At 34.8% G+C, this 12057-nt stretch overlaps 1 protein-coding gene across 2 annotated transcripts in view; it reads right to left on the bottom strand.

The window, feature by feature from the left end:
- Window positions 1–12057, bottom strand: part of FBXW7 (F-box and WD repeat domain containing 7) — a 131764-nt gene that overhangs the window by 62299 nt on the left and 57408 nt on the right. The gene's annotated exons all lie outside the window — the stretch shown is intronic.

Below are 12057 nucleotides of genomic sequence, written 5' to 3'. Positions count from 1 at the left end.
GTTTTAAGTGAGACTAGGCTGTACGTTTCCAATTACAACTATTTCAAACAAATACACTATTAAATCTTAATCATAGAAGCCATGAATAAGTTATACCAATTAGGGCTTGAATTAATTGTGTACCCCTGTCTTGGTGTATGCACATATGTGTCTGTGTAACTCATTTATGTAAGATTTAATTAATTTGAAATATATATTTGTTAGAATAATAACATGAAAAATGTCTGCATTAAATTACAATAGTAGACTGAAGTAAGGAGAAATGAAGAATGAATAAAAACATCATGGGAAAATTTTCTAGTAATACATTCTTCATTTCTTTCCATCTATTTCTCACAATCTGGATATTGTGCTTTGCAGTAAACACTTGCTATTATTTGTTTAGTTTTCTATTAGTCTCATGTTTTTTTAGAAATCATATTTCAGGAGTCTAAAATTGTATTGCTGTGTAATATACAGTGCATAAGGGAGCCAGCCAGTCCCATTTACTTTTGATTAGACTAGTATGGATATATTCTCCATTTTGCCATGACTACATATTCCATAATTTTGTTCTCCAAATGTGATACTGGCAGCAAAATTCTTCTAACATATAATTCCTCTAATATATATAATATATTGTAACATGAATAACAATTAAAAGGAAAACAATGAAAAGTTAAGAAAAAGACAAAAGTGCAAGAAATAGTATAAAGTAAAAAAATGCCAAGATTATTTAAAGAAATGACTTCAGATCATCTTTACAACAGTTACAAATGGACAGTCTCTTCTCCTCTTTCAAGATTATATTACATATTTCTGGCTACCTATAGTCAACTTTTTTTAATCAGCAAATTCAAAAATAACTCATTTTATTTTCATTTTCAAAACTTAATAAAGGATCTTTAGTCTTTTATAAACATATTTATTGTTTAATCCCCAATCAAACAGGTCACTTTTGCCATTTCTGCAAATTCTGCCATTCTTCACATTTCTCCTTTGGGGAATATTTCAGCATTTTTCCATCTTTGTGCATGTAGTAGCCTTGCCACTGTTATCATTGGGGAAAAAATCCTCCATAACTATTTTCTATTTGGCTGCTCATCAGAAAAGTTGTGGTTTCACTCTGACGATTAACTTTTAAATATTGATCTCAAAAAAATATTTCAATTTCTTTTTTACAATCCTCCATTACTGATTCCTTTTGTAGCAAAGTTTGCTTTAGCTTCCATTTATAATTTCTAACTCTTCTCTTATATGTTAAAGTCACTGGATTATTGAAAGTCATTGGCAGTATCTCCACTTTGCTAATGCATGTAACAAGATTTTTAAAATTCAAAACATGTTTATTCATCAGCAAGATGTTTTTCAGAGAAGTCTATTGTAGTTACCATTTTAATGCCTCTATAGATTCAAAGTTATCCAGATTTTTTTTAAAGCCATCTGTTGTTTTAATGGAGCCATGGTGATGCAGTGGTTAGAATGCAGTATTGCAGTCTAAGTCACTGCTCACTTCAGGAATTCGATTCTGACTAGCTCTAGGTTGACTCAGCCTTCCATCCTTCTGAGATCCGTAAAATGAGGAGCCAGATTGTTGAGGGCAATATGCTGACTCTATAAACCACTTTGAGAGGTCTGTAAAGCCTGGTGAAGTGGTGTATAAGTCTAAGTGCTATTGCTATTGCTATTGCCTTTCACAGAGATTCTATATTTTTGTGGTCAAGCTATGCCATTTCAGTCTCCAAAAACACCACCAATTTCCATAAGGCAATCTATTAGTTTTTCATTGTCCTTTAAAGAATACAGCTTTGTTATAATTTGAGACATATATCAGAATCTTGGTTTATTAAAATTAATTTTAACCTCCACATATTCACCATAATCTCCAGTCAATACCAGTTTTTATCATAATTGTAGGTTTATATACAAAACAACTTTATTTTGCTTACTTGTCCCTGAGATAATAAATTCTTGCCTCAAATTTTTATGAATCAAATATTTTTATCCTTTTTCTTATGTTTCCTGTAAACAAATTGCATCTGGCTTTAACTTTTTAAAATAGTGAAAAATCTTTTTTGCAAGGTATTTGCCCATTTTATATTCCATATTAGGTATTTAAAAACCATGCTTACTTTATGAACATAAAAAGTCTACACCTGTAATGTCCATCATAGTAGTTTCTTCCTCAATCTCTTGCTGCATAGCTCCTTCCCTTTGATCCACTTGTATCTCCTTCAATTCCTCTTTAAATCTTTCAAGGAAATACCCCGCTATTTAGATTGAGTTAAGCAGAAATCTCTGCTGCTTAAAATGTAAATCTCTTATGTGTGTTTGTTTTAGATTTTTTTTCCTAACTTATGTGGTAGATCTTCAATTTAAAGAACAGTATAAGGTACCAGATACATTGCTTCCTGAGTTTTCTATGTCTGTGAAAGAGCAAATGGGTATTTTATTTATTTTTAAATTTTATTTGCTGCCCATCTTGTGGTTCAAGGTAACTCTGAACATTCCTGAAAGAATAAATCTTTAAGGGCATTCCTATGATCATTTACGTTTCGTTTTGTTTTTCAACTTGCTTTGTACTGATTATTTGTTACAATTTGGCTTTCTTTTGAAGAGGTAACTGAAAAAAACAGAAAAATTGGGGCATGAGACACTCACATATTTCTTCAAATATTGTTTTGTATTCATAACCATGAAGTTATTCAGTTTTCTTTTTGTTTAAGGAAAGATATTACAAGGTTTAATGGAAAAATATGATTTTATACATTGTCAAACCACAATGCCTCTGCTAGAAACCAGTAATTTTGAAGATGCATTCATCTTGAAGTTATTTTGTTATGATTCCTAATTTTCAATACCATTGTTCTTCTCCCTACCATAACTCTGATATTTATACCTGGCGCAGATTAGTCTTCTGCCTCCCTATGTAGGTGCACATTTTTCTGAAAGTAAGGATCTGGGAAAAGGTTTGATCCAGGTTAAGAATTACTTATTTTTCATTTTTCTGTGCATATTTTATTTTCACGGTACTACTCTGTACTATAAGTAAATACTATGAGAGAGAGAGAGAGAGATCTTTAATACAATAATATCTGGAACTTAAAAATATATTTTCATATAACATAGAAACATAGAAATGTATTTTCAATAACAGATTTCTCACATAGAGAGATTTGAAACTTCTGCCTCTATTTAAAAGCTTATTTTAAAGGCCATGCTATAGGTAAACATGCTTTGTTTTGTAAGTTTTATGTCAGAAAGTCTATAGAGCAAAAATAATCATTAAAGTGAGATCATATTTTATTTTAAGTACTTTACATGTTCATGTAGCAACATGCAAGAGCTTTTCAACAGTAGGATTTCCATTCAAATAGATTACTCGTAGTAAACTTTCTATTATACTATAAAAGGTATACTGTATGTACTTGTACAAAATCTCAAATCCTGAGTTTACTGAGAGCTAATCTCAAACAAAACATAGGAAGCAGTTTTTTTGTAAACTTTTTAATACAGTGTAGTATTATAAAGGATAATATTATTTCTGTTGCCATGTGAAATGTGTGAAACTTTTTATTCAGAAAACCTTACATTATTCATGAATATTTCTGTTTTGAACATATTTTCATTCCCTCCCTTTATTTTTTTAAATACCTTGATTTTACATTTTATTGAAAATATTGCTTGCTATTTAATTACTATTACATTGCTCTAAGCTGATCAGCATGGCACATAAAATCTCAATATATCTAATATCTGTATGCTGTACCATCAGCATCACTTTGTGAAATATCTAAATACAAGTTAATCTCATTTGTACGTAGATAGTAAGATGCTAAGAGACTATTACGACATATATTACTAGAATTAACCCTGTACCTATAGGATGACCAGGTTGAACCCAAGGTAAGTTTGAGGTAAGACGTCATCAGTCTCAAGTCCTTTCATGTCCAAAAGAGATCTAAGTCCAGCTCACCTTGAATTCCATTGACTCTTATCTACTGCCAATTTGCTTTGACCATTAGTAGTTTAGATTTTGGTAACTACATTCATTTGAACTGCCTGAATTCTGATTTTCTACTCTCGATAGCCCCTTTTATTATAATCTCAGGTAAGTGTATTGGTGTTATAATTTATCTGGAAGGGGATTCCAAATTAGACGAGGAAGGGAAGGGAAAAGTTGGTTTCATCCATTCTTTGATTGATTCAGCAACACAGTAGCAACAGTTTGCAAAATAAGTTTCAGTTAACCACATGCTAGTCCCAAACTAAATAAATTATCTAGTAGATTACCCTCTTTTTGTTACATCATATGTCCTATGGTGTGTGTGTGTGTGTGTCTGTGAAATGATCTGACAGTTCTACATGAAATAATGAAAAACGTTGTTCATTAAGTAAATACGTTAAACATGGGAGGTTTATTTTTGTGCACAGAACTTCAGCGTTTCTTCAAAGAGAACCCCAACTTCTAGTCCATTTCCCCTACCTGCTTTAAATTAGTGTTTCAAGAACATTTGTCTTCATTCCTACATTAAAATATTCCACAAACTATTTCAAATATGTAACACAAACCCAGCTGCATCATCTTGTGTTCTTCAAATATTCTAGAAATGTCAGTCCAATCCTTATTGGATATAACATGATTTATGTGATTAAGTTAAAGTCTTTGGTTGTCTTAGGATAGTACCAGCTGTTAGAATAACTACTACAGCTGCTCTTGAAGAATGTGCTTGGTGATTGTTTTGTTGTGTATTGGTCCACCTTTAAAATATATGCAATAATACAGGAAATCTTTCTTTTATATGCATTTAAGACCCTAATTTTAACAGGTTAAAGACTCAGAGAGCGATAATGCATAAAAGAAAAATACAGTATTAGGGTATATCAACAGAAGTATCATTTCTAAATAATGGAAGTAATTTACTCTGTGTTGTTCAGTAGATATATTGACTGTTGTGTACATAATGAAGTTAAAGGTGGTTATATACCTGATATGATCATTAAAAGAACAAAGAGAATGATCAAGTTACTAGATAAAAAAATATATGAGAACCTTGGGCATTTAACCTTCTTAAGCAAAGACTGAGATGGTATATGAGAACATTTTTCAAGGATCTGAAAGAATGTGACACAAGATAAAAACTTGTTTTCCATTGTTCCAGAGTGCAGAACATAAACTAATGGATTATAGTTTTCAACTGAATGTTAGAAAAACAGTAAGACTGGTTTAATAAAACCAATAATTATGAAAACTGGTAGGCTCTCTTTTGCTAGATGTGCTCAAATTCATCTAGAGAGCCAGCTATCAGAAATTATTTCCATCCCAATTTATACAGTTTAGAAGATTATAAGACTTAAATCATATCACTAACTTTGTAAATCACCTTTGGGGTTTTTGTTAAGGAACAGAGCAGGGTAAAAATGATAACAATACTACTTTTAAAAAAACAACTATTGTTTTTCTCAATGAGTTCCATAAACCAAATACTATAATTTACAGTCGTATGTGCCTAAAAGCTATTTGAACATGAACAGAAAGAGAAAATTAGACCAGAAGCCATTTTAACAAGCAATGGCAGCTGCATGATAAGGCACTTAGATAAACAGTAGTCCTTTAATATGGAAAAAAAATGTCATGCATTGTGTAGTAGCTGAAGAAAGTGATAAACCAGACTGTTAACTTATCCTTTTTTTTATAGTAAGGAAAGTTCTTGAAATCTGCTGAAATCCCTTCACTGAATGATTTGTGCTGTGCTTGGATAGTTTATTGTACACGGCCTCATGATCTCTCAATTGCTTAAAAATGGCTGAGATGGTCTTTTTCTTTGATCCATCCTGATAGGCCACAAGTGAAACAGATTAAACATGCAGTGTCAACATGGCACTTCTTTTTCCTGGTTTTTTCATAGACTTAAGTGTAAGAAGGTAAGAAATCCCTGTTACGGCTTCTGGAATAAACAGGGAAGCTATCTGTAGCTTTATTTTGATAGTACATCAGATGAAAGGCTGTCAGTGTTCCATCAATTGAACAGAAGAGAATGCAATTAAGACACAAACTCTTTATGATTCACTAGTGTCAGCTCTTCAAGATAGGCCAGACCAGAAAACAGACACTGCAAAAACTATTTGAAGTCAATTATTGCTAGGTACAATATCAGATCTTGAAAGCCTGCCAGAAAGTACCCTATTTAAATTCCTGGAATTACATGAATTACAGAATTGTTCCATTTGCAAACTAAGGTACTATTACAGGGTTTCTGTGTGATCTGGTAGTTAATGTTCTTGTGAGTTTAACTGCAGGAAACTAAGGATATCTTTTTTTACTTCTCTGATGCAAACTGCTACCTGTTTTAAGTAAGTCTTTATGTATTGATGTAATTTCTTGAAGAGTTCTTTAACATCCTCTGTAAATAAGTTCCCTCACATTAGCATTTAAACTGTCTTATGTGCTTCTGAATAGAAAACAGAATAAAAATTGAATTATAGGTAATCCCCTTTAACGATCAATCATTCAGTGACTATTTGAAGTTACAATGGTGCTGAGCAAAGGGGATTTACAACTAGTGTTCATATTGCAGCTACCCCAAATGGACATGTTATCATGATTCTGGAGTTTAGCAACCAGCTTGCTATTACAACATCCCATAATCACATGACCAACATTTGCAAAACTCACTGCTGGATTCCAACAAACAAAGAAACCAGCTCAAAGTGACCATGAGATTCACCTAACAATGGCAATTGGGACTGATGGAACTGCCATCATAGGTCAGTGCGCTCATGAGATCATGCTTTATGCCAGTGTTGCTCAGTGATAATTCTCAATCCCAATTACAATTAGTGTATTGTAATACTTGTAATAGAAATATGGTCCAGATAAAGGTGCCATAATGTACAATTGGAAGAGATCACTACATGTTGGCAGCCTATAGCTGTTATATCTGACAGTTGTCTAGATCTGGAAATTAAGATCTCTTTATTCAGTTTAAACTTTTTAGGGACTTTTCTGGTTTCCTAGAGGTCTAATTAACAGAATCTATTAGAGGAGAGATTCCACTGAGTGCTCTTTGTTCAAATGAAAAATCTACATAAAGACAACTTTAAACTGGCTTGTTTATGTTTGTTTGTTCCCATTCTTTCTTGCTTCTTTTCAGAAGGAAGGGCAGTTTGTGAGTATTTATTATTTTTAAATTACTTTTTATCTTTTAAAAGATTTTTAAATATGTTTTTGTATTGTTTTTAATTTTGTACATTGCTCCTCCACATTTATGAGATGACCAGCTATATAAATTTACAAAATAAATTTACTTTGATGTCTGTCAGTTGTTTTTTTTATCACTGTGAGAAATAATTCACACAAATTAGTGGATTCACTCACCGTGTCTGACAAATCAAGAGGAATCTTATTTATGGGTACTTCAAAGAATAAAGGCAAAAGTTCTGAGGAAGAAAATTGAGATTGTAAAGTTAAGTCCAATATTATGGTTTGTCTGGATAATTCAGTCCTGCAAACAAAACTTTCAACAAGATAGAAAGATAACAATGTCCTCAGGTGTCAACATTTTGTGGCTAGATAAACATGAGTGTGTTATGAAAGCAATAGGCCACTTTTTTCGTCAAAGGCAAGGGTGTCAAACTGGCAGCCCACAGGCCAGATGTGTCATGTCCACCCCAGCTCCATGAAAGCAAAAACCGTCACATTATGTCACATGACATCAATGTGATGTGGTGAGTTTGACACCCCTGATCAAAGAGGCTTTCTGGATTCTTAATTTAATGTATAGGCCATTTATTTACGGTCTCTGATCCAAATACTAATCAATCAAATCCTGTCTAGTTTCAAATCTGCACCTGTTCAAAGTCAGCATCAACATCTTTTTTCAACTGATGAGGCATTTTTTTAGTTCAGTGCCACTGTTCTATACCATCTTGGTTCAATGTCACAAAAATATTCCTTCTTCAATGTATATTTAATTGTATGGACTGCAAAGCTTTTTTCAGTTCTATCTGTACAGAAAATCCTGTATATCAGTGATGGCTAACCTTTTTCTCCTCACGTGCCGAAATCACATGTGCATGTGTGGACAGCAGGCGCATGTGTGCCCACACCTATAATGCAATATGCTCCCCTGCACGCACATGCATGATCCCCACACTCCCTCCAACCCCCACGCATCCGTGCAACCCTGCGCTCTCTCCATGCATGCATGCAACCCCCCCCCTGCACTCTGCTTTGTGCCTAGCAAGCCTCCCTGAAGCCTCCTGGGACCAAAAATTAGGTAGGGGGGGCGCTGCACCCGCCTCTGTGCTCCCCTCACCCTCCCACACATGTGCACACATCTCCTGCATGCACAGTAGACACGAAAATCAGCTGGCCAGTGGGAGGAGTACATGCATGTGTGGTGGAGCTGACCAGGGTGATGGCTCGTGTGCCCATAGAGAGGGTTCTGTGTGCCACCTGTGGCACGCGTGCCATAGGTTCACCATCACGCCTGTATATCTTTCATTTATCCTTCCTTTAAGACATTTCTGAGAGGGATCATACATTCTGTTTGTCCTTTCTCCTGCCTCGCCACATTTGATAAATATACTTTGTGCTGCCCAATTCTGCATTGTATCTACTATTCACTTCTCCCTGGGTCTGGAAAACGTATATTCATTTTAAATGTTATCTATTTTCATTTTTAACTATTTTATTTCTTTCCATCTGTTGGCCTTATGGCCATAATAAAAAAATGAGTTGATAGTCCAGTAAGTGCTGGAGAGCATTCCACTAACACCTTTTTTCTTATTATCATAGTTTGCTTTATAATATTTGTGATTCATCCTCTAAGCGTCAAGAAATCAAAAGGATGCCTTTCACAAATAAATTTAAGTGAGAGTGATTCCCCTAAGTACTTCATACCTTGTCAACTTTGTTTATACTAGCTGCCATACAGACCTAAAGCCTACACTATTAGGATTCAGGAACATCTGGAAACCTTCAAATGTATATCAAATAATTCCACTGACAGCAGAGAAAGTGATGGAGGGAATAAGGCTGTTGTTCACTTAATAATAACAATACTGATATACCTGCCAATGTTTCTGAGTGATTCACAATAAATTACAATATAATTGATTTTAAAAAAAATATAAAACAAGACAACAACAGAACGATGGTATGAAGTGAAAGATCTCACTCTCCTTTACCAAAGGCCTGGGTGAATAACCAGGTCTTCATGACTCTTTCTAAACAACAGCGGAGTGGGGCCCATCTGGATCTTAAGAGAAATTCCAGAGGGCAGACACTGCTACAGAAGGCACATTTCCTGGGTCCTGATAGATGACATTGTTTAATTAAAGAAACCCAGAGGATACCAATTCTACAAGATCAAAGTGGTTGGGCAGATACTATAAAAGAAAAGTGATCTCTCAAGTAATCAGGCCCTATATCATGTAGAGCTTTATAGATAACAGCTGCCACACCCAGAAGAAAACTGGCAACCAGTGCAGCTTGCAAAGCAGAATTGTTATATGGGCATATCAAAGCATGTTCACCACTGTTCCCACTGCTACAGTTTGGACTATTTGAAGCTTCTGGATTGTCTCTTTCCAGGCAGCTGAAAATGATGAATCTCTCTAGTCAATAGGAATAGTCTTTACTTCTCAAATACATACTGCTTTAGTCTTTCAAATAATATAATGAAGTGTCTGAATAAAGGTAAATTAAAAATCATTAATTAAAAAAATAAAATGTTTTAAGCAGTTTCAAATAGACTACTGTAAGATAGTGACAATACTAGCAAGAATACATTTAAACTAAACAGGAAAAGCTTAAATATCCAACAACAGAACAAACTACACTTAATGACTCCCAACTTAATAGCAATAGTGATAGCACTTATATACAGCTCCCTTGTGCTTTATAGCACTATCTAAGCAGTTTGCAGAGTCAGCATATTGTCCTCAACAATCTGGGTTCTCATTTTACCAACCTGGGAAGGATGGAAGGCTGAATCAACCTTGAACTGGTGAGGATTGAACTCCTGGCAGTGAGCTGAATTAGCCTGCAGTACTGCATTCTAACCACTGTGCCAACACAGATCCAATTAAATAAATATATTCATCTCTCTTCAATAAAGATAGATATATTAAGTAGAAATGAACAATTTGTACAACACCTACATAAGCACTTAATAAATATCTTTAAGATTTGTATCAGCATCAAAATTTTCGAAATAGCTTTTAAGGAAAAAGGACCATTCACACAACCTTTGAAAAGAGTACTGTCTTCCTCTTTCCCTATAAATCCTCATTAATTCTTTCTAGTAACCCCTATTCACTTTAAGTATAAGAGAGTTGTAAGGAACCTATATCAATACTCAGTTTTCCTTCACATTTTTTACATTTTAGGTATAATTTCAGATATATAAGCTTCATTAAAGCAAGCATTTCCATACAAAAAAACAAGCTTTATTTTACAGTATCCAGTGCCTGTTTAGGTTTCAAAATGTTAAACACAGTACCAGAGAACTACGGTATTGTGGTTAAGAAGACTGTGCTGAGAATACTAAGATTCAAATTTACTGTTTCATATGGAAGCTGACCAGTGGTGGGTTGCAAATCCGTTCCAACTAGTACGTTGGAACGGGGCTGGCGGCGTCCTCATGGACACGCATGCACGAACGTGTATCTTAGCGCCTCTGCGACGCTCCAGCTGCTTCACAGAGTGTCGCACAGGCACTGTATGTGTCATGCACCTGCACGGAATTGCAGAAGCCTTTAAACACTGGTAAGGAGCTCGGGTGGGCCAGCTCTCCAGAGCACCGTACAGGAATGGTATCCGGTGCTCTGGGCTGGCTCCGGTACGCCCGTACTGCGGCGTACCACCTGCAACCCAACACTGAAGCTGACTAAGTGACTTGGAACTCACTCACTCTCTCTCTGTATATTACATGAAATTCTTGGTTAAGAAAAGTTGAAGGGAAGGTTTTGTACACCATCTTCATATCCAGGAAAAAAGTGCAATAAATCTATCAAACTCTAAATAGCCAGATAACACAAGACAAGAATATAGAAAGAACACATTTCGCATTAAATAACCTATTAGTTGTAAGTTGTAAAATTTATAAGGATATTGAAAATACACCATTATAAAAAATATTCATTATATTCCAAATCCAATGTTTTATTCTTTACACTCAAGTGCCTTGACTTTTCTATAACTGATTTTAAATATTATCTGACACATACACACAAATACAAATTAATCATTACAGGAAGCAGTTGCCTTAAATTGCTGACAATTTGCATAAGCAAACAGTCTCAGTCTTTATTGAGTAATGTAAATAGAAAAGTCTTCGCTCCAAAAATATTTACTATGTAGCTAGTGAGTCCAAATTCTTTTTATTGGAGAGAATTTAAATGATTCTTATCAATTTGTTTGGATGATATCTTCAAAAATCAGGACAAATATTCCTTTAAAATGTCATTCCATTCCATTATTAAATTGTTATAGTCAAAATCTAAGAGACAAATTATCCATAGTTTCTTACTAATAATTTACATACATATAATACACAATTACAGGTAGTTCTCATAGTTTAGTGTTATGACAATATTGGGAAAAAATGGAACTTGCAACCAGTTCCTTGCAAGAGAACCAGCTGATGAGACACAAGAAGAAATGGGCTCCTAACCAAGTGCTCAGGGGTTGCCAGTCATGCTGCAGCTCAGAGATCATTTGGGACAAGATGCTCTCAAGCCATGATGTGGCAAAAATGTCCCAGTGCTTCTCGCTGCATTGCAGTTCTGTTTGTACAACACTGTTCAGAGACTTTTTGATATGCTGCACCATAGGATTTGAGACTGCACACATCAATGACAGTGACAAATCCAGGGGAAGGGAGAAAGGACACACAACGATCAAGCTGAGGAGGAAGGTCCACATGCAATGGTGGTGGGAGAATAAAGCAGCTTTTCTATGATGTTTGGGTGGCCAAAAGGGCAGGGATGGAGGAGAGACAGGGATGGAGATGCAGGGGAGCTAGTCCGTTGCCTTGGAAGAATGTAGGCTTGAGGCTGGAAGGACCAAGT

This window comes from Thamnophis sirtalis, unplaced genomic scaffold, assembly GCF_051295495.1.
Source record: "Thamnophis sirtalis isolate CommonGarterSnake01/CBP01778 unplaced genomic scaffold, rThaSir2_p1.2 scaffold_10, whole genome shotgun sequence".
Taxonomy (NCBI): domain Eukaryota; kingdom Metazoa; phylum Chordata; class Lepidosauria; order Squamata; family Natricidae; genus Thamnophis; species Thamnophis sirtalis.
Note: the sequence above shows the minus strand (reverse complement) of the source record. Positions and strands in the feature narration are given on the sequence as shown.